Raw genomic sequence first — 27,129 nt, 5'->3', positions numbered from 1 at the left:
CTTCCAGCTGAAAAAACGTGGAACCTGGTGATCCAGTCTGGACGCAAACAGGTCCACCGAAAAAGGACCCCAAAGGGCGCTCAGTCTCGCAAACACCGACTGATCCAGACGCCAGAGACTGGAATCCCTGAAATGGCGAGACTGGAAATCGGCTTCCAGATTGTCTCGGCCCGGGAGATACTCCGCCGTTACAGAGACCTGATTGTCTAGGCAGAATTGCCAAAAACTGTCCGCCAGATACTACAGGGCCTTTGTCTTGGTACCCCCCAGATGATTCACATAACGTACCGCCGAGATGTTGTCCATCTTTAGCAGTGCACAAGACTGCACTGAATCTTTTGTCCAACACCGTACTGCGAAGGACCCTGCCAGAAGCTCCAAACAATTTATGTGCAACTTCTGTTCGTCAGGTGACCACAATCCTCCTGTAGAGAGGCCTCCGCACCTGGCACCCCAACCGAGCCTCTTGGCATCCGATTCTATAACCATGTCTGGAGCGGAACCGAAGATTCTCGGACCTTGCCTCGACAGACAAGTTAACTTTGTGTGAATACGGATACCCTTTGCGGAGGAGAAAACCTTTGAGGCGTTGTAGAGCCCTGTAATGAAGCAGACCCGGGAAGATGGCCTGTATGGAAGCGGACAGCAGGCCCACCACCCGAGCCAACTGGCGCAGGGAAATCTGTTGTTTGACCAGAATCCGCCGCAGTTCGTGCCGAATTTTAGGCACTTTCCTGCCAGGAAGGCTGAGTGTTGAGGTAGTGGAGTCTATGACGAATCCCAAGAATGTAATGCTCTGAGTCGGCTGCAACAGAGATTTCTTCTCGTTGATAACAAACCCCAGATCCTGAAGGAGTGAGACTGCCATCTGAAACTGTTGCAGCAAGCGGCAGGGGCAAGCCGCCATCAAAAGGAGATCGTTGAGGTAAACGATCATCCTGACACCCCTGGACCTTAGGAATTCTACCACTGGTCGGAGGACCTTGGTGAAGCACAAAGGAGCCGACGGGAGACCGAAGGGGAGAGATGTGAACTCGTATGTGTTGTGACCCCAGAGGAATTGTAGACACCGCCGATGGGGTGGGAAAATTGGAACCACTAAATAGGCATCTTTGATGTCCAACCTGACCATCCAATCGAGTGGCTGGAGGACATCCCGGAGAAGATGGATCCCCTCCATCTTGAAATGGCGATAAACCAGCCATCGATTGAAGTCGCTTAGGTTTATCACTGGCCTCTTGCCGCCATCGGTCTTGTCGACCAGAAAAATGTTGCTCAAGAAACCGCGGGCGTGCTGGGTCAAAAGGGAGACACGCCCTTCTGGAGAAGAGAGGAAACCTCTTCATCTACCAAGAGGGTCTCTTGCACCGAGAACTGGATAGGGCGAGGAGGGGATCTTTGCACTGGAGTCCCTTCGAACTCTATGTGGAAACCCCTCACAGTTTGCAAAACCCATGCATCTTGTGTGATAGTCACCCAAACTGGGAAACACCTTGCCAACCGCCCACCTATGTCTTGTGGGGAAGAAGGGAGAACTCTCACCTGGGCTAGAGGCTGCAGCTCCACCACGGTATCCTCTGAAAATTACAACGCGTTGTGCCCAACTTGAATTGGTCTCGGGAGAAATGATAGAGCCTGACTCCTTTGCCTCTTCCGCCATATCCAATATTTTTGTGATCGGGCCTAGGGCGTCCAGGAGTTTATCCTGACAGGCCCTCCAGGATCTGTCTATCCCTTTTTTGGGGTCCCTTATAAACTTCTGGAGAAAAGTGCCCATCCGCGGGTCAATCTCCGGAGTCAAAGCTACTTTACCTTCCAGGGAGGGATGAGGGCACTCTGCCCGCAAACAATTGCGAGCTTCCTTTTCAAGGGGGCGTCGGATATGGGCGGCCACATAAGTCGCTACCTTGTCAGCCGGGGTCCACTCAGAGGAGAGAGGATGTACTATATCGTTGGGGTCCAACATGTCAGAGGTGCTCGGGGGAGCCTGGGATGTCCCAGGAAGCTGATTGGATGGAGAAACCGGCATTGGAGCAGGGGGAACCACCAGCCGAGAAGCCATGAAGGCCTGTCTAAGGCGGTCAAAAGCATCCCCATCGACACCTTCCTCACGGGAATGTTTGGGTGGAGGGGAGGTGAGTGGGTCCTGAAAAGAAGTGGATGGAGTCTGGGAGGAAGGGGGGCAATCTGCTGAGAAAGCTTGGAAAAAGCCTGTTCAATTTGGCGTGAGAGCCTATCCTCTAAGGGAGAAATGGCCTGGTCAACTGCCCTATAAATAGAGGTATCCACAGCCTCATAAAAGGCGTCGCCCCAGGGCATGCCAGCGAGGGGGGTCTTCCTCCTCCTAGTAATCGTCATAATATTCCATGATGCTTAAGACTGATTAATGCCGTAAAAAATATCACCAAGTGGATCTCACTGAGTTTGCCAACAGGCCTTCACAGGCTGGGGGGCAGCAAAAACCTTTTCAAAGTGCGGTGAAACCGCAGAATTAATGGGTTCAAGCCCAGGGGACAAAATGCTGGCAAGGAAAATATCAACCAACCCTTTCTCGGGCCAACAGGTCTGGGCAAAGTCCCTCTGCATGCACCCCAAAAGTACAAGACCTTGCAAGGCGTGAAACAGCACACAGCTGCATATACAGGCTCTGCCTTTATACAATAGAATGGGCCAAGGCACAGAGCGTGGGGCACAATGTTTTAAAACGGCAATTAAATCTCCCTCTGTCGCGTTACAACCGCTCGGGCGTCAACCTCAGACCAAGCTCCACAAAAACAAACGCGGGTGTGACGTTTGAAACTCTCTGAGGAGAGATCAAAGGACGCGCAGCTCTCGCACTGCCTCCCGGGCCCTCCTGTGGCGGGAGGTCCAGAGCCAACACCAGCAAGGAGCCGCGTAGGCACGGGGAAACCGTGCCCGCGGCTTACTCCCCGCAGCGTAGCCCACACGCTGTGGGAGGTTGTAGATAAAAGAGCGCTTTATCGGCACTAACGAAAAACAAAGCAACGCGCGCAAACACAAACAAATGCAGCACAGGTAAAACATAAACAGAGATCAGCGCGAAGCAGCACTCGTTACAGTATAAGCACATTTTACCACAATACAGTAAAGAACAGCAAAAACAGGAAATAAGTCGGAATAGTACTTAACTTGCTGCGTAGCAGCGAAGAAAGAGGAGGAGAGGACACTGTTGAAGGACTATGTTGGGCTGCCTGAGCCCTGATTGGACACTGGATTTATGTGCTGTGTTTGGTTGTTACCATGTTTTTCTTGTGACTACATGTTCCCTTTGTTCCATGGGAAATGTAGTTCTTTTGTTGACTTTGCTGCTATGCATGAAAGTGAAGAAAGAAGGCATAATCCACGCCTTCAGTCCTGACTTAGAATTATCAGAGCACTGGATCTCATCTTTATTGAGAATAAATATGAAGTGACAAAGTTGAAAATACCTATAGAAACAGATATGTGGAGGAGAGTACTGCTGCAAGTTCTCAACGGAGAGAACAACTCCAACCTTAAATAGTTGACCCAGGATGAACAGTTTTGCCCCCTCCCAGTTCTCATGAAAATAGATCGGAGAATATACTCTTTAAGTAGCCCCAAATAAGATGAGAAACGTTTAGGTCCTAAATTGGGTTAGTTTCAGGTACATTGTATTGATGATCCCTACACCTGGAATGGTTGGTTGCCCCAGTGGCAAGAAGTCAGCGAACATTCACCCTTGTAACCATGCCCCCCCCCCCCCCCCCCCCGCCAAAGACCAGGCAGAGTTGTGAAAAAAATGAGGCAAGATAATAAAATCGCAAGACCGGGAGCGGGACCCCGCTGTCCTCCCTGGGTTGTTGAAGAAGTTGAATCTTACATTGAGGTTTTACATTTTATCTTTCATACAACAAATCATCTGCACAGATAAGATTGGAATTTGGGTTAACTAACCAGCTAATTGCACGAAAAGGGCTATTTATAGAAGTATGGAAAAGAATAAAAATGGATAATGTAAATCAAATGCCCAAACTGTTATGGTAGGAAATAAATGCAAATCAGTAGTCACAGTCCTTGAAGTACTTACACACTGCATTAGACGAATACTCAGCAAATTCGATCTGGGATATGCCAATAACTCCGGATTCATTAAAAAAATCTATTAATAAAATAACAAAACATCTATCACTGCTTCTGGATAAAGGCTCTTTTGCAAAAAGAAAGCATGCATGGTCATTAATGAATGAGTATACAAAAGTGAAAGCACAATCATATCTTGAAACTCCACGGTCTCTGAAGCATGAACATATTTTTATAAAAGCTTGTTTTGCTGCTTTCCCTGGCTTATGTCATGTAATGCTTCGGTTTCGAACAGTGGAACTGACGTTCTGTCGCTTATGTAAATTGGGAGAAGGGAACATTATTAATTTGCTGTGGGTATGCCCGAAACTTAAAACTGAAAGAAAATGTGTACTTAAGCAGCATTTAAACTTACGAGGAATACAGACTTGTAGACAGGCACTGATAAGATGTCTGTATTCAGACGATATAATACTGAACTCGGCTTTTGTAAAGTTTTACTAATATTAAGAACATAGTTAGACCAGCAAAATCAAATTGAGATGTAATATAGGATGTATATAAAATTTAATTTGTATTATGAAATCGGTGTTATTAAGTCTAACATATTTGATAATAGGAAAGATTGGTTTATCTATTCATGTTTTTATTATTTTTTAGAACTGGAACTATTTATAGCAGGAATGATTCGTACAATATTGTAAGATTTTAATTAATAAACAATAAAGAATTAATTGAATTTATTAAAAAATTAACATTGAGGTTTCCTATAGCACCAGATAGACCTCTGCCATAAAGCCTCACTCCTGTTGAAGAAGACTACCAGGAGAAAAAGCGGGATACAACAAAACATATAAAGGTACCTCAGGAGGATAATCATCTTGACGAGATTACAAGGTCCAATCGAACCTAGATAGAGACGGTTTCTAATTAGCAAAAGTTTTGGCCGAGTGCTGATAAAGTTTCCTGTAATTCTTCTCAAAAATGTCAGCCATGTGTATCAAAAGAGTACCCCTTAAATAGAACACCGTCTGTACCCATTTTATGTCATGACCAGGTGGAATAACATTGGACAAGACCTGCGTCTGTGTTAAGGTTATAATCAGATATGTTCCTGAATGTTTGAGCAGCTGCCACCCCTGCCTCTAAGCCCCTAACCAAGGTAGGAGTTAAAACAGCCAGATCATCTGCATACGCCAGAACTTTATCTTCATACCTGTGTATCCACATGGGCTGAATAGTCTTTGACATTCACGGGTATTGAATGAAGAACTCTATATAAAATGCGAGTAGCTGAGGGGAGAGATTACACCTTTGCCTAGTCCCTCGTGAAATGGTTATAGGATCTGAGAGGGAAGCGGAGCATGTCGAATTCTAGAGATAAAGTCCGGACTTAGTACTATGGTCTCCATGAGCCCCCATAGGAAGGGTCAAGAGATTCAGTGAAAGAATTTCTTGGTGTCTTCAAGGGTCATGCCCACTAGTCCCCCACAAGAGGAGGCAGTCTTGAAGGCTGTAGTTGCCGTGTTAACTTAAGATGTGGTGTCCTGTCCTGGGATAAAACCATGCTGGTGTGGATCGACCAAACCTGAGATGACTGCAGAAAACCATTTTGCAAGGATTTGTGTGTAAATCTTCAAATCCGCATTGATTAGCAAGATAGGGTGGTATGACCCACAAAGTGTTAGATCTTTCCCTTTTTTGGGGAAAATAACAATGTTAGTCTCTCCCCAAGAACCAGGTATCTGGGTGAGTGTTTCAAGCTAATAAAAACAGATCCCCAAGGATCGGAGCCCAGATCTGTAAAACGATGGCATATAACTCCAGCAAGATCTGATCAGGGCCAGAGGCCTTACCTTTAGCCAAGGAGCCAATAGTAAGTTCTACTTCAGAGAGAGTCATGGGTGCTTCTATCCGTGATATTTCCATCGTGCTCAGTTTATACCAGAGAACCCACCCAGCAAATTGAAGAATTTTGTTGGTGGATGAAGAACAGTCGTCTCCATTGAAAGCTTGATAAAATCACCTAAAAAACATCTCTGATAATGGTTGGATCAACCACCAACCCCCCATTCTCACCTCATAACCGAAGGCGCGCTTAAGGCAAGCTCGTCTGCGCTCGTCCGCGACCGTCCGGGGCAAGGGGCACGCCACTCTGCTTGCTTTACCACCTACTCACCTGCCCAACTGCGCTGCCTTCGGGGCCCATGGCCGTTACCTGCCTCCACCTGCTCCCACATCTCGTCTCTTGGCTTAGCTCCTCTTGCCCCTCTGACAATACCTTGGCCACAACCTCTGCCCCCGACTCCCTCTAGCGGTAGCGCTTCTCCAGCTGCTTCTAGGTCTCTTACGGCGTTCTATCTGAACACTAGGTCTGCAGTTGCCCACGCCCATGAACTTTCGGTCCTGCTGGATCTCCATGCCCCCGACCTTCTTTTCTTAACAGAAACTTGGTTCCGCGACGACTCCCTCCCCACCTTATTGGCTACTCTACCAGCTCCATATTATGCTATTCGTGCCGACCGGGCTAATGGCAAAGCTGGAGGTGGGGTGGCGGTCATCGCTCGAACCGACCTCCCCTTTCAGCCCCTGTCCCTTCCTGATATCGCTACTACGGAATTTTTAGCCATCCGTACCACCTCCATCACGCCCCCTCTCACCTGTATTCTCATCTATCGTCCCCCCCAATCTCCCTTATTGTTCCTTCCGGATTTCTTGGAAGTTCTGGCTACTATCACAGTCAACAACTCTTCCATTTTACTTTTGGGTGATTTTAATTTTTGGCCTTCTGACCAAGCCGAATGCCCATCTTCCAAGGAGTTCTCAGTTACCCTTTCCTCCCTTAACTTTTCTTCCCACATTCACTCTCCCACCCATGTCAAAGGTCACACTCTCGACCAGATCTGGTCCTCCAATTGTCCCGTTGAATCCCTTTCAATCTTACCCTGCACCTGGTCCGATCATCACCTGATTTCCTTTTCTCTTCCCATTCACCCCCCGATCAAGCCCCCGCTCCCCAAAAACACCTGGGTTCGAGCATGGGGCCGAGTAGACCCTAACAGTCTATCCTCCATACTCACTTCCTCCGCTCCCCTCCTCCAAGACCTATCTACCTGTTCCCAGGTCACGGCCATTGACCAATGGCTCTCTGCAGGCTGTGACACCATTGCTCCTCTGAAGCGGGTCTCAACCAAACGAGAGAAGGACGCCAACCAGTGGTTTAATCAAGATCTTAAAGCCACTAAACTGGCGGTGCGGCGTGCGGAGCGGGCTTGGAGGAAAAACTACTGCCCCTCCTTACGCTTAGAGTTTATAAACATCCTGACCCTATATAAGAAAAACATCCTTGAGGCAAAAACCATCTACTTTTCCTCCAAAATCCTCGCAGCCGAAAGCAAATCGAAGGAAATCTTTTCGATTGTTCACAATCTAGCGTACTCGGACAGAACCTCTCTCAAACCCACCCCTTCTCTGGAACTCTGTCACTCCCTAAATAATTTCTTCATTCAAAAAATCGAAACCATTAAAACCAATATTCCCCCTCCTTCCCCTACCTTTGTGGACCCTCAGTGTCCTCCTCCCAAGGACCATCTCACCACCCTCCCACCTCTAACTAAGGAATCAATAAATGCCATAATCCCACTTGTTAAATCAGGGTCCCCGCTAGATCCCTGCCCGGCTCATATCCTCCGTCATATCTTCTCTAACTGCCCAGATCCCCCCCTTCACCTTCTCAACAGCTCCTTATCCCAGGGTGTGGTACCCAACTCACTTAAATCTGCTGTAATAGTCCCTATCCTGAAAAAGCCTGGTGCCGATCCATCTATTCCAGCCAATTTCCGCCCCATCTCTCTCCTACCTTTCCTGGCGAAAGTACTCGAGCGTCACGTCACCTACGCCCTGAGTTCTTTCGTGGAGAAGAACGGGGCTCTTGCCCCCCGCCAGGCCGGGTTTCGCCCCGCACACTCCACGGAGTCGGTAGTGCTCTCAGTCCTTGATAACCTCAGGGAGGGAATGGATACCAACCAACCTCAGGCCCTGGTTCTCCTCGACCTCTCAGCCGCCTTTGACACGGTGGACCACTCCATCTTACTTTCCCGTGTCAGGGCGGCGGGGATCGGGGGTACCGCGTTGGTCTGGTTATCCTCCTTCCTGAGGGATCGCACCCAGGCTGTCCGCCTGGGTGACTTCACTGCAGACTTCCGTGACGTTCAGTGCGGGGTTCCCCAAGGTTCCTCCCTTTCCCCCCTCTTATTCAATCTTTACATCTCCCCCCTTATCTTTTCATTGCAACAAATGGAGGTCACCGTATTTAATTATGCGGATGACCTCCAGCTTGTGTTCAACCTCTCCTCTTCCCCCGATTCTGTCTCCAACTTTCAAACTATCATGATTCACATCCGAGACTGGATGAACCACAACCATCTTAAGCTCAACCCAGATAAGACCGAGCTGGTGTTGACGGGTGGTTCATCCAGCCCCTGGTCCCCCATTTTCTGGCCCCCTTCCCTTGGTGCCCCACCTCTTCCCTCCACCTCGGTTAAAACCCTAGGCATCAAGCTCAATTCACAACTCACCCTTCACTCCCAGGTGAGCTCTGTGGTTTCTTCCTCCTTTCTGGCTCTTCGCACCATTCGCAAGGTGTCCCGTTTCTTTTCTTTTGATGCCCTAAAACTTATCACTCTTGCCATGGTCGTATCCCGCCTGGATTATGGCAACGCCCTATATGCAGGTATCCCTGCATATAGTCTTCGGCGTTTGCAGCAGATCCAGAACCAGGCGGCACGCCTGGTGTTCAAACTACCTAAATCCTCCCACACCACTCCCCTTTTGAAAGCTTTACATTGGCTTCCCGTCTGGGCCCGTGTCCAGTTTAAGCTTGCATCTATCACCTTCCAAGCACGACTGGGCACGGCGCCAGCTTTCATCTCCTCGGAGATCATTCCCTACGTTCCATCTAGGGAACTGAAGTCATCTTCCCAATCCCTTCTCACTGTCCCACGGTTCCGAAGAAAGAAATGGGGAGGCTCGAAGTTTGCGACTCTCGCCCCGACTTTTTGGAACTCTCTGCCTGCAGAACTCAGGGCTTCAACCTCATATCTGTTATTTCGGAAACAACTCAAGGCATACCTTTTTGCCAAATCCTTTAATTAATACCTTAGTCTCTCTTTTTTTCCCCTAACCCGGGACTTCTTCTCTGACCTCTTTCAGTTTTTAGCGCCAAGAAACCGCTGGTGTACGTGCGCTGTACAAATAATTTTAAATAGAAATAGAAATAGAAATATCTGATAAATAGTGTTAGCACTGGAACCATCCTTTATTCTATTGGAAAAGATTTGCCCCATATCTTCACTGTTTTCAAACTGATCAGCTGTTGGTCATTTTTAACCTCCTGGTCCCAGATTCACTGCCTGAGAAATGTCCACAGAGCGTTAAATGGCTCCACTAGAATGAGTTCTTTTAGGGGCAAAAATCTGAGATGAAGACTCGCTATTAAAGCAAAGCGTCATGCTAAAGTCACCGCAGACAATAATGGGGGGGCATCCAAAGGTGGAGCTCAGTCAGCAGAAAATCAAAGATACTTGGATCATCCATCTTTGGACCATGGACAACACAGAAGGTAAAGCAAACATTGTCCTTCTGGATATTCGCCAGGAGCCTCCGACCCCCTATATGCCCCCTTTGGCACTGCACTCCTTATTTACCATCCCAGCCCAATAAAGCAATCCCCTCTGTGCAGAGATAAAATATGAAGTGGACATTACCCCATAACCCAGATCCTTCAGCAAGGAGATTTCTGCCTGGGCAAGATGCATCTTCTGGAGACAGATAATTTGTGGCTTGAGGGTGTTCAACTCTTCAGTTTGTGTGGCACATAACCCCATTAACATTCCATGATAAAATATGCAGTTGCTGGCCCGGACACCTGCTATCACCCGTCACTGTCAGTGACACTTAAATTCCACTAGCACCCCCTCATCCATCCCATTTGGTGTTGACACACCTCATAAGGAAATTGCCTGGTCCTAATACTGATATGCATGTTTGTCTTCCAGCGTGGAATGTTCCAACATTTACCATTTTCATTGCTTCCCCCCCAAAATACTGTGTCTTCACAACCCAACACAAGTTAGCACTACCCCAAACCCCTGAACCCCACCACCACGCACCCCTGGTTCCCATAAAGGCCAACTCCCCTAAACAATGCCCTAAAAAAAGAAAAGGACCAGTAGTCCTCCACTGAGGGCTTGCATCAAACTAGGCTCCTAGCCAAGGTCAGCCCCCGGTCTGACCCCCATCAGAATGCACAAAGATACATCTACTGGCCAGAGAACAATGAGAAATGGTAGATAGAAAATAAGAGTTAAGAAATAACAGGAGGACACCTGTGAGACTGAGACAAAGGAATACAAGTGTAAAGACAAAAAAAGAAGAAATATGAGGGATGACAGTTAGTATTGGCCTTGTGTTCCTTCCCTCAGCCCACATAACAGTGATGCAATCATCATACAGTCATAAAGACATTCCTTTTCCCCCAGAGATCATGGCCTTGACCAGTGAAAACCTGAAGTCGACTCTCATAATAAAGGCAAAATAGAGAGCCACTATAGATGGTAAAAGCTTAAACCCTAGCCTAAGCAGTCTCAGATGATGGGCTGCCACTTTGTTAACAGATCCTGAACCTTAAGCCATCAGAACAGAACAAAGCATGGCCCCCATTTAAATCTGCAAGGTTGAGGTTTCCATAGGAGAATCTGTGGTCCCCAACTTCAAGTGAGCCAGGATATGCTCTCGGAGCTGCCAGCACCTCATCACTGTTTGATGTAAAAAATCGGAGTGGGCAAAAAATCAACCACGCGACTTTAGCTGGCGTCTTTGGAGTTGAAGCAAATCAAATCTCTTGGCGAAGGAAAAAGTTCCCAATGTGAATAATAATAGCCTGGGGATAACAAGAGGTCTGACTGGAAAATTAAGTGCCCTCTGGATCATACAGTCCAGGCCCCAATTGCTTAGAGATCGAAAAGCTTCTCGGAATAAACGGACCTCAAACCCCCTAGAGCCATTGCCCTCCATGACTTCAGGAACCCACAAGACCAGCAGATTATTTCTTTATGACCTTTCTTCCAGATCTTCCACCCTGGATGAAATAGTGGTTAGCTGGGTATCATGCTGGGCGATCACTGAGCTGTTTTTCTCTACCTCAGTTTGGAGGGCTTTCTGGGATGCTTCAAGTGCCGAACCGGGATTGCATTACATCCATATTTGTTGCCATCTTGCATAGCATCACTTGGGTTTTCAGATGGGCGGCCTTTAATGCGAGTGAATCCTTCCGGTAGTCCTCCCTATGTTGCAAAAGTAGTTGGTAAATAGATCCCAGAGTGGGTGCATCCTGAGCATCCCGGAACGATGCTACCAACAAAGAACTAAAAACAAGGGAATGGGAGCTGATGGGGTAATAGAGGGCACCAGCTCCAGGGTAAGGTGAGGAAAGAGGGTAGGGTATTGAGTAGCTGGCTCATACTGCAGGCTGATACCCTTGCTTCTATGGCTAGAAACGTCCTGTGAGGATACTGGAGCTGAAGGGGGAGCAGGGATATAAAAGAATCCAAAGCTCACTGTAAACCTGACAGCATACCCCTGCCCCATCCTGGCAGCACCAGAAGCAGACATGCTCACAGTCATGGCCAGGTAGAACTTGGCTGCCCCGAGCTGGTTCCAAAATATGGTCTACTGTTGCTGCTGTGAGTGCCCTCTGTCGGTTTGCTGGGGGTGGAGTTTCCTTTTCACTTTGGCGAAAAATGAGTGCTCATTAAATCTGGTTATCCTCCTTTCCTTGGTACTTACCTGACTGGCATACTGGCTAACATGAAATCGATAGTGTGTAAAACAGCATACAGAATGATCAGAACTGCTTCAGTCAGCTCCCCAGCCTCTCCCATATCCTTTGATGTATGAGAGATCCTGTTGTTAATGGTGGAGAAGCATGCAGCCATGTCTTCATCACAGTGGGCAGTGGGCACATCTGACGACTTAGACAGCAATCGCCTACTTGGTGTGTCAAAGTTGAGACAGTGTAACGAGCAAAAAGAAACGGAGTTTTCCTGCTTAGTGTTTGAAAGTGAGTCCAGTTTAGCGGGTTAGCCTTCCGCTGACGATTTGTCAGGTATGCAACGTGCCCTCGTAGCCCTTGTTGGAATGCATCATGCAATATCCTGGACTGGGGCCTCACAGGGAACATCGACCAAAGTATTGTGCTCCTGCTTCTGCTTTCTTCCAGGGAGCTCCACCTCTGTCTCCCAGCACGCACCAGTGTGTTCCAGGTGCAAGGGAGCCTTCCTTTCATATGCGCCGAGACTAGCAAGCATCAAAGTCCAGAGAATGAGGACTGGATGAGGTGGACAGAAATTCTGTCAGCCCTAACCCGCTCCTGACTGTAGTGAACTGCCACTGCGCCGGCATTACTGGGAGATTTTCAACAGGGCTACACAACCAGCGAGAAACTGGTAAACCTGCTGTAGGATGGGGCTGATGTTATCTAGTCTCACTCAGATCTTGGATTGAGGGAGAGAATCAATCCATCATTCTACATTACCAGGTGAGCCAGACCTCCGACCGCACTCAGCTTTAATCAGCCCTCAGACGCCATTTTCCCCGGATATGTTGCACTTCTGCTGTCCCATAGTGTTGGCACACTTCAAGCAGCCTAGTTCCAATGCAGCCACCCTTGCACTACAGTGCAAGGGTGCATGCGTTATAAGGAGAATAGTTTTTGTGCAGGAAAAGATACCGTCCTGCAGAAAAACAATCCCTTGAGGCATTTTTCTTTTTCTATGTGTGCTGCAGAATGCAGCACATGTAGAAAGAGGAAATAACCAGTAGAAAAAAATATGTTTCTCCTCACTACACCATCCTCTAGTAGGTGTAGCAATTTCACACAATCCCAAGTTAGCAAAACTTTGTAAATCTAGGATTGCATGAAATTCATGGGAGGATGCATAGGAACGCCCATGCTCAGCCCATGCTCCGCCCATGCAATAACACTCTGAACTAAATGTAACGAAGTGCAGTGCAAGCAACTGCACTGCATTACATTTCTTTACAAAGCCATGCAAACCATCATAAAACCTTGTGTGGATTTGTAAATATCTACTAGTATTTTGGGTCTTGGCTGCACTACAAAAGTGGTGCAGCCACAACACAAAATGTTTGTAAATCTGTCCCCAGCTCCCCAGGCTGCTGCTGGTTCAGTTCCATGTCCTGTAGAAACTAAACTAGGCCTTTGTGAGCACTTTCTTTTAAATTCTGACACTTCTATGTTCTTTTTCTGTTTAAATTCACTTCAGAGTTTCCTGCTTGAAAAATATTTGAAAAGTAAATCATGCCATTTTTAAAGTTTGAAAATATTGAATTCAATGTACAGTTCTGAAATACCTTCTAGATATGCATTTTATTTACCTCCCGCATATTTTTATTTTTTTTATTTATTTTTAAATAAGGCTTTGCAAAGAAGCCCTGGCACTCACATTATATAGGTGAGGTATTCTGGCTTTGCTAAAACTTTTATAGGCATACATCTGTGCATAATGACAGAGACATTTCTTGAATTTCAGAAGTTGCTGCACAGTGGGTAACATTGGTCTGCAGCTCAAAGAATGCTGCCAAAAACCTCAGCACAATGATCAATTTGTGCTTCTAGAATTTCTGACATGGTTATCAGTGAGAGCTTTTTCTAGAAACATCAGAGTTTGCATTATAAGTGGCAGCCTTGTGGAATGGCTGTTGTTTCTTAAGTGTTGTAGAAGCAGTTTTAGCCTTTGGATAGAGGAAATTGACAGTTGCTGGCTTTTTGGACTTAAAGCTTGTACAGTTGGGAAATGTGGGTTTAGAGATAATTTGTCTATTGAGAGGATGGAGGTTGATAAGATGAGCTGTTTGCACTTTGTGAGCAGAAGATCTTATTGACTACAGCAGATGAGGTAGTGCTGTTCCTGATTGATGTTACATATGTAGGTGTAATCAGGTTTGAGTGTAGAAGTGATATTGCATCCTAGGCCTGTAAACTGTTGCGTTTTTGCGAGTAGACTAGGATGTTCTCTATCTGTTATCCATCTGTCTACTATTTGCACTAGTGTCATAATAGTAGTCTGAGCCTCAAGAGTTCCACTTCGACTCTTTATGTAAGTCAAGAGTGTTCTGAAGCACTATATGGCAGTCAATTCACACCAGTAGGATCTGAACGACTGGAGTCCCCAATCATCTCCCTTGTAAGGGCACTGACATTGCAACTTCTGTCTCTGATAAGTTCTTCACACGCAGCCTGGGAGGGGCAGAGGCCAGGTGTCCTCGAGTTCCTCAGACGTGGTCGGGGTCCTCGATACTTCTCCAAAGCTGTTAAATTTCCTGGTATCCACCACACAGGTGGGGGCGGGATGTGGCGCTTCTGGTAATGGTCATCAGGCCAGGCTTGGGCCTGCTTGGGTATTTACAGCGGCCTCCTCCTCACAATGATGGTCTCGACCAGACCACGCTCTTTGTCTTGGCCCAGTGGCCCCTTCTAGGCATCCGGGGTGGCCATCCTCACTCTGCTCAGGACTACAGCAGCAATCGTCATGGTGGCCATACCTGGCGCATGGGTCCACAGAAGGGCCATGGCATGATTGCCATTGCAGGAATCTTTATAGCAGCTGTTAAGTTCAACAAAAGATTCACACTGCTTCATGAGATGAGGCAGATGTTCTTTAAAAAGTAGGCATCTTCAGCGACCCCATCCACATCAAGATCCCAGCGTAACTGACCTAGAAATATGCCATCTCCACATTCCATATTAGCAACCAACCATACATTCCAAAGCATTACCACGTTGCATAGTTAAAGAACACCCACTCAACTACTTAAACCATTATATCATCATTAAATGAAAGGCTAAACATATTATCTCATGAAATAAGAACATTGGTAAACTTATATATAGCAACAACAACATTAAACTAAGAATATGCAATATTCACATAGAGATACTTCAATCTAATAACAATGAAATGCTTCTCACACAATCTTGTAGCGGAAGAGGAACCCTTCTTAAACGTTGTAGTCTTCCAACTTTTCCATTCTCATTTTGTGCCTCACAAGGACATTGAGGGTTCTCTCCTCTAGGATAATATTTAACCAGTTTGTTTAGATCCCAGATTATATGATTACTTGTTTTTACAGCATTTGTGAACAATTTAATAACCTTCAAAGGTTGACTAAACTTAGAAACCTTACCCTCCTTTCTTGGAGACATTATTTTCACCCAATCGCCAATCTGCACCACTGTACTTTTAACTGCCTTGCTCTCATCATACCACTTCTTCCTCTTCTCCATTTTCTCTGTATCCTTCTCCTTCCACCCTTCACTTTTTCCAACCTGATCATCAACCACCACCTTTCTTTCATTCACCCAAACAGGAATCACTTCACTATTGGAAACTCTCCCTTTAAACAGTTGAAAGGGTGTTACACTAGTGGAAGAGTGTGAGTGAGCAATACTCCTGCACCTTTTTTCTAATTTCTTTCTCCCAGTTTTCAACACTCAAAGGGCTTCTTGCAGACTCTCCTTCAACACCTTTATAAATCTTTCTATTACACCATTGATTTCCGGGTGATATACGGCAACCTTCTATGCTTGTTGCCTCTTGCTTTTGAAAATTCCTCCACTAAACCAGAAGTTAGTTGCACTCCATTGTCAGTGAGTAACGTGAAAGGGAAACTTTCTCTCTCAAATAACTCTTACAAAAAGTGTATTACTCCAGATTATACCAAGTTTACTACTTTGATCTCAGGCCAGGGCAAAAACATATCCACACACACAAGAACATATCTATATTTTGTGCAAATTTTCTCCCGACCCAGAAAATGCAAGGCAAAACCTGCCCAGGTACAACTAGCTTGCTTTCTCAGCACCATAGGTTGTGTTCTACACTTTAGTACTTTATCACTGTGTATACATTCCACACAATTTCATACCTCTGTCTCAATCAAAAAGTCCATTGCAGACCACCAATAACTTTCCCTGACCCGCTCTTTAGATTTAGCAATTACCATATGGCTAGCATGAGCACTGTCTATTAATTTCTTTTTTCAAATTATTAGGAGGTATCAATTTGCTCTTCCTCAATAGCAAATCGCCCACTACCATTAACTCATCTTTTACTTGCCAATATCACTTCAGATCTTCCCCACACTAATTTTTCCCATACCAGTAGAGTGGAGACCATCCTTATGACATTCTGCAATACTCTATCCTCTTTCCAATTTTCTCTCCACTCTTCTTCTGAGACAATACCCTTATTGATCAAACAGACATTTACCCCTTTCTCATAATCCTCACCACTGAACAAATCTCGCTGTTCAGAAGCTTCTTTCTCAGTATCAGACATTCTCGACAGACAGTCCGCTGATATATTGTTAGCCCTAGGCACCTAAGATATGTCAAACTCCAATTCTTGTAGGGCAACAACTGACTTGTGGATTCTATGTGAAACAAAATCTATTCCTTTCTTTGAAAACACTTTCCTAAGGAGCTTGTGTTCAATTTTTATCTCAAACTTCCGTCCCCAAAGACATTTCTTCACATTTTGCACTGCCCAGAACACACCCAGGTTCTTCTTTTCCACCAATGAGTAATTAAGTTCTGCTCCCTCCAAGCCCCTTGATATAAACAGAATTGACTTTTCCTTTCAATTTGCTCTTTGCATAAGAACAGCTCCCAAACCCCTTGAGCTTGAATTAGTCATTATAAAAGATTGATCTCTTGGGTCAAAACTTCAAAGTTCGGAGTTTCCTTTAAACGCAACTTCTCACACTCAAATTTATTTTTGCACTCTTTACTCCAAATACATTTTCTCCCTTCTGTCAGCAACCCCTTCACACATCCTACTCTCCCATACACAGCTGGTGACATCAAAGGATACACGCCGAGACGCAGAATTCACTGAGCGCGGGGAGGAGGAGAAGCTGCTGCCGACATGGATCCTATAACCGCAGCTCCCACGGGTCCCACAACTGGCAATCGTAAACCGGCAATCTCTCACAGCCCTCTCATAGCCCCACAGCCTGCTTCTTGCCCTGCCGCCTTGCCACCCAGCGCTGTCAATACCAGCACTGCCTGCCTGCCTGGTGCCCGGTTCCCTGCCTCAATGGAATACAATCGGTTCTCAGCACACAGAGCACAGCACAAAGTGCACAGAGGTCTGAAGGACAGAAGACGGATTGCGGATCGCAGGACTCAGGGTAACAGAGCGAGTGGGCATTAGCCACTCCCAATTCCCCCAGTGCTTTTAGTGCTCCTTTAGCCCCTGTGTGGCACCCCCTGTGACCGAATGGGAGCGCCTGGAGTGCTGCCTGAAGCTCGGCCGTAGTCCCGCTGAAAACCACCGGACCCAGGCGGACCCAACGGGGAGTGACACTGAGCACAGCACAGTGAGTACAGCGCAAGCAGCGGGAGCGAGTGCAGGGGCAGGGGAAGGGGCAGGTGCGGGTGTGGGTGAAAGCATTGCAGAGAAGCCCTTGGCGCACAGAGTGGTGGCAAAGGCAGCCAAATGGCCAGTGTGGCCAGCAAGTCGCCTGCGTTGACTATCACACCCACTCGCCTCCCCTTGCCTCAGATCCCTTGCACCGCTCCACGGGGGACATTGGACCACTACACAGCACACCTAACCTCCAGCTGTGTCTACAGCGTCAGGGCAAAGGCAAACGACTAACGCCAGAGGTCGTGCAACAGCTCTACAGTAACGCAGCAGTAACGCATCAGCGGTGCTGACAAGACGGCGACAACCACTGTGCCAACACTGGTAACAATGAAACGCAGCCTGAAACGCACTCGGGATAATGCGCAGGAGAACACACAACAGTCTGAAAAGCGATTACACCACTCGGGACAACACACAGGAGAGTGCACAACACAGAATAGTCAGACAAGCTATCACACCACTCGCCTCGTGCACCCTGCCCTGCTCGACACAGCCGCTGATTTGTTCTCCAAACCACACAGGTTTAATGAGGTCAGGAAGAACTAGATTGGCCATGCCACCCAGGACAGGGGGAGAAAAGGAAAGAAACAAAACCCCAGTGCTCAGCACAGTGCAGAATCAAAACTCATTGCAACGGATCAAAACTCATTGCAACGGATCAGGACCAAAGCGAGACCACAGCACGAACGGGACTTTACAGCACCACATGCTCCAACCAACTCAAGATCTACACAAAGTTTAACTTTCTAAGGGATGCAGGCTCAGTCCTTTATTCCAGCAATGCAACCCTTAAAGGCATGCAATCTCCGCTGCTACCCCTACCGTCGCAAGCATTTGCCCAAAGCACATTGCCCTCAGATGAAGGTAGGGCATCACGGCAACAAGGCCAGCAACTACAGTTCAAGCCTCAATCCCTAACGCACTCCGCGGGGGTGAAAACGGCAGGCATCACATCCCCTGCGGTTCCCGTGGGAGTGCCTGTGAATTCAGGACTATCCCCAATAAAAACTAGCCAACAAAGCTACACTTAGGGGACTCCTATCTTGGAACACAAGCTTCAAAAAACCTCTGCGCCACTACTACAACTTGACGTCAGGGATGGGGCCTGGGCCACCAAAAAACCCAAGGATATGAGCGACGCCACAGAAGCCTCAAGGAGAGTAAACGGGGAACAAATCATTGTAATGAACTCCAGCCCCACAATTAACACAACAACTAGTATCCATAGCACCCCCATCAAAATAACCCATTCAGCAAGCACAAAATCACCAACAACCCCAACACTCTTCGCTCAGGGGAGTCTGCTTACTCAACAAGGAGGAGCACATGCAGGGATACCGGATCCAAATCAGAAAGAGGATGGGAGGGTGATTATTTCCTACTTAAACACACAAGAATGGGAAGACATGCTTACCACCTACTCACCAGATCAGGAACAAAGGGTGAACCCTCCCCAAGAGCTTCCCTGGAACCCACTTCCCACAGACCAGACCAAAAATGGTCCAAAGGAGAGTGTGCAAACAAAGGAACAAACCACTGGCACCTGGACTTCCCTATTAAACACAATACAACTGGCCGTCGAAGCACTGCAATTTCAGTCAGAAAAGATGGAGATTCAGCTAACATTACAGAACACATTGGCAGTCTTCACTGCAGGCATCGACGAGAAACTGGGACACCTGAACGTCCTGATAAAGAGAGCGCAATCCAACACCCAGCTTAACTGCAACTGTGACCAGATTGTTGCTAAATTATCCACCCTGCCCTCAATGCTAAGTAGCATGATAAAGGACATCAAAAGCGTAACAGCAGGAAACACAATAAAAGGCCAGGGCAATCCCAACACCGTGGAGGTAACAATCAGTGGTCAACCAAACATTAACACGCATACAGGTAACTCTAATGCGAACACTGAGAAGATAGAAGGGTCCGGTAATGGAGGATCACTAAAACCTAATGCTAAGCAACGCGGCCAACAGAAAAGGAAAAGGCGCAATCGAAAGCTCCCCACAAATGCAACAGCTTACTTCTCCATCTTCTCAGGTTCACACAACAAACAGGACACTAACTTAGGTGATGCAAGTATTCTAAATCAAGTACAATCGCCTCCAACCATCTCCAAACATCTCCCGGAACAAGGAGATGCCCCAGAACAGACACCCGCAACCAGGGCACACAGGGAAACAGGAGAAGAAAATAGACAGGGACCCCCATCCAGGGCCAGCACAGAACACAAAGAAGGAAAAGGACAAGGTCTTACAACCACCGCCCCCAATAACAAAACCTGAGAGAGGCCACAGTCAACAGACAACACACTGCCAAGACCCGAGGGGAGAGACAAGGGTCTTATCCAATAAACCTGTACACCTTCAACAGTCAAGTGGAGAGGCGGGTAACTCTGGGGCCCCAAGGTTGACTAAAACAAAGCAAAAAGTCACTAATACGAGCTCAAACAACAGGCCAGAAGAGAAGGTTGTGGAGTCATCGCTCAGAGAGCTTAAATGGCCTATCGTATCAACCTATGAAAGCCCCAGCTGGAGGATCCCGGACAAAGGTGCTCAGGGCAGGGGGCAAGACTCAAAACAAACATCCCACATGTTAAATAACATCTAAGGTAAACCCAAGGAACTCTATGGCAGAAGTACCAAGCAATCAAGAGGAAATACAGTTCAATGAAGCAACCAGCTTCATTCTTCAATCTGAACCGACGACCACAGCAAATTTACAGCTGCCGGCAACACACACATCAAGAACCAGGCAGCAAGAAACAGAGGCTCTGGTATTTTACCCCCTATACACTTCCAAGGGCCATCAGGATACGTTAAATCAAGGTTAATGAAGTCAATTCCAAATCTTGCCGGCATAAGGTCAAAGGATCTACTCTGAATAGAGTTCATACATACTGCCAATCCTCAAAGTCCAGAGGCCACAAAGACAACATGGATCACAAGCAAAACTGCAGAGATAATCCGGGCACATTCCAAAACTGGGGCATCGATATTGCCCTCTTCCAAAAACCAGCCTACCCATTTCCACTACTGAGCAATGCAAGCCCTGGACCGAAAACACACCAAGCACATTCAAACTGTGTTCTTCGAGGCGCTCGGGGGAGATCTCAACAACATAGTGCTAGCAGTCAGTGGGACCGACAAGAAATACCATTGAGGGCAGTCGCCTACACAAGCCAATGATTCAATAGGGAAGCATTATCCTGTACCATAATTATACGCACAGAGGAGGATTGACGTTACTCACAAGTTAGAGCCCATAGCAGGGCAAAGGGGTCCCCTTTTAGACTATGCTCGTGGAACATCAATGGTTTAACAAAAAAAATAGAGGACCCAGACTTCCTGAATTATGTTACTACCTTCGATATAATCTTGTTGCAAGAAACTTGGCTCACGGATCCTCAGCACATTGAGAGTTACATGTGCTTTGCTACATCAGCAACAAGGATCGGTAGATTTGGCCATCGCTCTGGGGGCTGGCCTCCTACATTTCCACGACGAGCATCCCTTCAGCAACTCTCATGGGCTCGACATCAACTGCAATAATAGCAGTTACAATTATTATCTCCCTCAAGGACGAAGAAACGGAGGTGTGCCTAATCAACTCGTATGTTCATCCCAAACACAAAGCAAGAGACTCAAAAAAACTTACTGACCAAGTGGCAAAGTACGTTACAGAGATGGAAAACCTGACGTTTATCTTGACAGGGGACCTAAACCAATATCTCATTGGCTCAGCAGAAGGAGAGGAAGTATCTTTTCAAACTGGAATCCACAATATCCCCACACAATGTGCCCCACTGCATGGAAAGAAGAAATGCTGTAATAGCCGCCTTCTTGACGATCTAGAACACCTAAACTTTCGAGCACTAAATGGAAGATTCCCGGATGACTCTCCTCCAGTCGATTCATTTTATTCTGTAACAACAAGCTCCATACTGGATTACACTTTTGCAAGCCTCTCTCTGCTCCCATATATTCTTGGGTTCAGAATGGGGGACAAGGCGATAGTGATCATCGCCCTCAGGAATTTCAACTAACAGCTACTGCACCTAGATCATTAGGACAGACTCAACTTTGGGGCTAATTTTCACCTTCAACTTAAGAAGGATCAAAGGTACAACAAATAACACAAATTCTCAGGCTGAAGCTGCAATCCAACTTTTTAACTCTCAAGCATCCAGTCTAGAAGATCAAATTGCCCACTGGGGACAGTTTACCGCCACACTACTAGTTCAACATGCAGTTACTTTCTCTGTGAAAGACAACTTCCAGAAAGCATGTGGAAAAACCAAAATTCTGAAAGACCAAAGAGTACAGCTTAAGTCCCTCAAAAAGTCAATATATTCAACTCTGCGTAGGCTGAGAAGACTCCCAGGGAACGCCAGCGCACGATTATCCTTGAAGGACCAAAGGCCAGCACTAAAAAGACTGAAATGAAACATCAACAGAGATCATGAGAATGTAATCAGGGCAAAACACCTACACGACACAAATTGTAACAACAGTGCCCGCTTCTGGAAAACCGTGAACGGGATTATCCCCCCACATCATAAGGGCATTGTGTCACACATTTTGGAAGCAAATTGGGTAAAATTTCTTACTACTCACTTCAACAACCAAACAGAAAGCGCTGGAGTACAAACTGTTAACAGCTGGACATCAGAAGAACAAGTGGAGCATGTTCAACTGAAATGAGGGAGCAAGAGCTTCCAGCTACAGAAAATATATCATCAGGCGTAGCCAGTTGCCCCCTGTCACTCCTAATCAAAAAGCAGATTGCCAAAGGGAGGAAAGAAGGGGCTCAGGGACCGAACAGCATCCCACCTGCCCTGTTCAAAGCAAAGAGGGAGGACTGGGCGGACATCCTGCAACCTCCGTTTCTGGAAGTTAGGCTGCTAAACAGAATACCGGAATCTTGGAAGGGCTTGACAATAGTGCCAATATATAAAAAAGGAGATAAGGCCGAGCCTAACAACTACCGCCTAGTAGCTCTGATAGATAATGAAGCAAAATACTTTGCGGGCATCATACTAGAGGAGCTCACATCCTGGGCTGAGGCGAATCGGATAATACAGCTGAATCAGACCGGTTTTCTCAAAATGGCCAGCACATCAACAAATATCCTCACAATCTCTCTACTAATCGATGCAGCAAAAGCCTCTAAATTACCCCTACACCTATGTTACATTGATTTTAGTGCTGCCTTCGACAATGTAGAGGGGGTAGACTGTGAGGGAAATTGGCACGATAGGGCATACCACAGCCTGTCTTAAACATGCTGTTGCTTCTACACACAGACACCTGGGTGCAGGTGAAACAAGGCGGCGGCACCCACCTTTCCTCTAAAATTCCCACAACAAAAGGACTGAAACAGGGTTGTGTGCTTGCACCAACCCTGTTAAATCTATTCATGGCCGACCTTTCAAAGGCGCTTGATGCCTGCAACGCCCCATTCATTCAAGATAGGAGGAAAAACATTGACCAATCTTATGTAAGCAGACGACCTAGTTCTGCTTAGTCACACCTACGTCGGCCTTCAAAATTTACTGACGGAAATGCAGAACTACGCTACAGACAACAACTTAAAAATAAATCCGAGTAAGACTCGGACAATGTCAATAAACAAACCTCCAGAGGAATTGGTTCCTGGGCCGCACTAAACTCGACCCAGCTCACGAGTACAAGTACCTAGGAGTCACAATCGACAAGGATGGGTTGTTTAGGCGCCAGAGAGAAGAAATAAGAAAGAAAGGATTGTTGATAGCTCTAACGATGAAAAACCTTGCAAATAAATTGATGAGGCCGACTTTGACCCCGCTCCTGAAGGTAGTCCAGGCTAAACTACTCCCCTCGATTGTCTATGGCAGTGATACAATGCGGGGAAGAGACGCTAAGAATCTGGACAACATGCAGGTCAAAGCTTTTAGAACTATGTTCTGCCTTCCGCCCTACACATCACCTGCTCAGATAAGGTTGGAGTTCGGTTTTCTACAACAAGTCTTAGCCAGGTATTGCGCTTATATCATCTGCTGGTATAAGATCAGAAGTGCCACTACACACATGCTAAACCACTTGCTGTGGCACGACATACAGCATAGGGAGCTCTCCCAAGCTAGAAGCTACCTTCAGTTAGCCCTGGAATCTACCAAATTCATAGGACTCTGGGACGCGCAACTCGGCTACTTTAACTTTAAAAAACTAGTCTGGAAGACCATAAAACAAATTTCCTTGGTGGAGGACAAGGCAAGCTTCTCAAACAGATCTCATGCCTGGGTGACCCTTAACTCCTACAAATCACTTGCCCCACAAACATTCTTCAATCAGGGATATACTAATGCCATAAAAATGAACTTTTTAAGGCATAGATTGGGGATTTTTCCATGTGCCCAGCATCTTCCACCGTGGCTGAGGACAACAGAACAAGACAAGTGCAGGCTGTGTAACAGCAAGCAAGGCGACATTTCACATCTAATCTGCTTATTCAAGGAACTGCATCAAATACGGCAACTGCTCCTAAAAGAACCTCTTAAACCGAAAGGCATCCGTACCAGGAGGCAAGCAGTGCTGGCCTGCTTAAAGCCAAAAAATATACAACTGAACTGCAGATTGGTAAAATTCCTTATGCTGGCTGAACAAAAAATGCCCAAAATATCAAAAGAATTTATACAAAGCTCTGACGCCGCAGGTTGTCCTGTAGACGGGAAGAGGCCTCTGCCTGACCACATTAAGGACAGACCACCAGCAGTACAGGGATAATCCTTGCAATAAGTCAAGACAATTTGAACAATATACTCAATACAATTTTGATAAATAGGCAAGCATGGCTGGAGCAAAATACGTGAGACTGCACCCTATAGTATCCAGCAAGCTAACAACATTCATTAATGATTTTACTATTAATTCTGATTTTAAACTGTAAAAAAAAATTCTACCTCTGGGTTTTAACTGGTTTTACCTGAAGCCTTTTCTCTTTTATAATTACAACAATCGTTCGTAGGCGCGGAGGTTGGAATCTGCTTTCATTGTGCTTTAAAACCCTCGAGGAGCTGTGGGGACATTGATACATCTGGCGAATCTTACCCTTGAAGGCTGACATCGGACGCTGGGACTGCGAGGCCCAGGGTGCTCTCGTACATCGCACCTGGTGCCTCTTCCTGGCCCCTCCCCCTTATTAACTTTGCCTTGAAAACGCCTCACGGCCCCCGCTTCGCGGGAGCCGTTCGTAGGCGCGGAGGTTGGAATCTGCTTTCATTGTGCTTTAAAACCCTCGAGGAGCTGTGGGGACACTGATACATCTGGCGAATCTTACCCTTGAAGGCTGACATCGGACGCTTGGACTGCGAGGCCCAGGGTGCTCTCGTACATCGCACCTGGTGCCTCTTCCTGGCACCTTCCCCTTATTAACTTTGCCTTGAAAACGCCTCACGGCCCCCGCTTCGCAGGTGCCGTTCGTAGGCGCGGAGGTTGGAATCTGCTTTCATTGTGCTTTAAAACCCTCGAGGAGCTGTGGGGACTTTGATACATCTGGCGAATCTTACCCTTGAAGGCTGACATCGGACGCTGGGACTGCGAGGCCCAGGGTGCTCTCGTACATCGCACCTGGTGCCTCTTCCTGGCCCCTCCCCCTTATTAACTTTGCCTTGAAAACGCCTCACGGCCCCCGCTTCGCGGGAGCCGTTCGTAGGCGCGGAGGTTGGAATCTGCTTTCATTGTGCTTTAAAACCCTCGAGGAGCTGTGGGGACATTGATACATCTGGCGAATCTTACCCTTGAAGTCTGACATCGGACGCTGGGACTGCGAGGCCCAGGGTGCTCTCGTACATCGCACCTGGTGCCTCTTCCTGGCCCCTCCTCCTCCCGTTGATAAAGTCACGCCCCCCACCGCGTGAGCGGGTCGCGTGCGGGTCGTAGTCCGGGGCGAAGACCGGGCAAAGAGCGGGCCCTCTAAGGCCCTCCGAGGCCGAACGAGGCCGGGCAGGGCCCGGTTATTGACATCGTAATTGCTGCGTTATTTCACCATTGCAATGGCCTTGTCTGAAAATAAAGTGGTTGGGGACAAACTGGGGGGGCGTGCCAAATGGCCCTTTAGATTTTAAGAAGATCGGAACGGATGATGATAGGGGTATTTTAATGGCTGAGCGCAGATCTGAGCGCCGTCGCTCAGTTGAGAATATGAAACGTAGGGTTCCTGAGGACTCTATTCTCCAGGTCCCCTTAGGTGATTGTGGTTGTTGTGGTAGCCATGATGTCCCTTTTTCTCAAGATAGTGTTCCTTTATTACTACGTGATTGTTCTCCTATAAATTATGCTCCTAGTGTTCATGTCATTAGCGATTCTCTCCCTTTAATTGATAGGGAAAGCCATAAGCTCCCTAATACGCGGCTCCTATGCCGTGGAAAACAAACAGGGAAAAAGGCCAGGAAAGTGGTTAAGGGGAAAATTCATGGTCCTCCCCCTAGGAAAATAAGATGCAAGGAGGGGGCGGTCCTGGCTAAATCTAGGATTAGCCATTCGGACTTTGGCCAACCCACAAAGATTGTAAATGGAAAAGATTTGGGGTTGGCAACTGGGCCAGATGTTAGGTTAAAACCGGCCTCTCCTTCCCTTTCTGTAGGCCCTGAATTAGTTGTGAATAACCTTGAGACCGATTTGCCCGCTGATGTCCCCCTGCAGCCGGCTGCTCTTTCTACTGCTCTCCAAACCAAACTGGGAGATTTGTTTAGTACTTTTATATTGCCCATCACGGACAGTTTGAGGAGGCTGGAACACAGGTTAGAGGACATTGAACCCGCACTGAGTAATTTGATTGCTGCGGATAAGGTCCAAGTGAATAAGGCAATTCCCCAGGCCCCGGTACACTCTATTAATGCTCCTCAGGAAACTCTCGACCTTAGCAAAAATGCACCACAGGAACCTAATTACTTAGTACTTGACCGTCTCAGAAAGGGGCCTCCAACGACTGTGAAACATTCAACTAGTAAGCCCGTTATTAACCCCTTGGAAGGGACTACCATTGCACCAATGGGGATTACACGACAGGAACAGGGAGGCTCCAGTCGAAATGGGGGCTTAGGGAACCATGGGCCACAGGTTGATTTACCTCCCGAAGCTGTGCCCCTGGTGGTGGTTTTGACGGGGGTTCCTATATTGGCTGACAATAAGAGAGAAGACTATTATCAGCTGAAAAATAAAATTATACATTGGTTAAGTTTATATAGACCCATAAATAAGAAATTAAATGGTGAGATATTGCATGTCAGACGTCTTGGTGGTAGAAGTAAAGATGTCGAGGGAGATATAGTTCTGATTAATTTTAGAGATCCAGATGCGGTCGATTTTATATTGAATTGGTCCTTAGGTAATGGTAATAGTCGAATTAGCCCTCGAGCCTTGACTTATTTTTACCCTAGGTCTTTGGTGTTCCTCCCAACCCATGCCAGGAACAATGCTAGAGCTCACCCAGTTATTCCTATAGTATTACATGGCAAGAATTTGCGTTCCGATCCCCAAGATTGGAATATGATTCCTTTTAGAACCACCAGGAA

This window comes from Triturus cristatus, chromosome 3_2, assembly GCF_964204655.1.
Source record: "Triturus cristatus chromosome 3_2, aTriCri1.1, whole genome shotgun sequence".
Lineage (NCBI taxonomy): Eukaryota > Metazoa > Chordata > Amphibia > Caudata > Salamandridae > Triturus > Triturus cristatus.
This window is presented reverse-complemented; position numbering follows the sequence as displayed.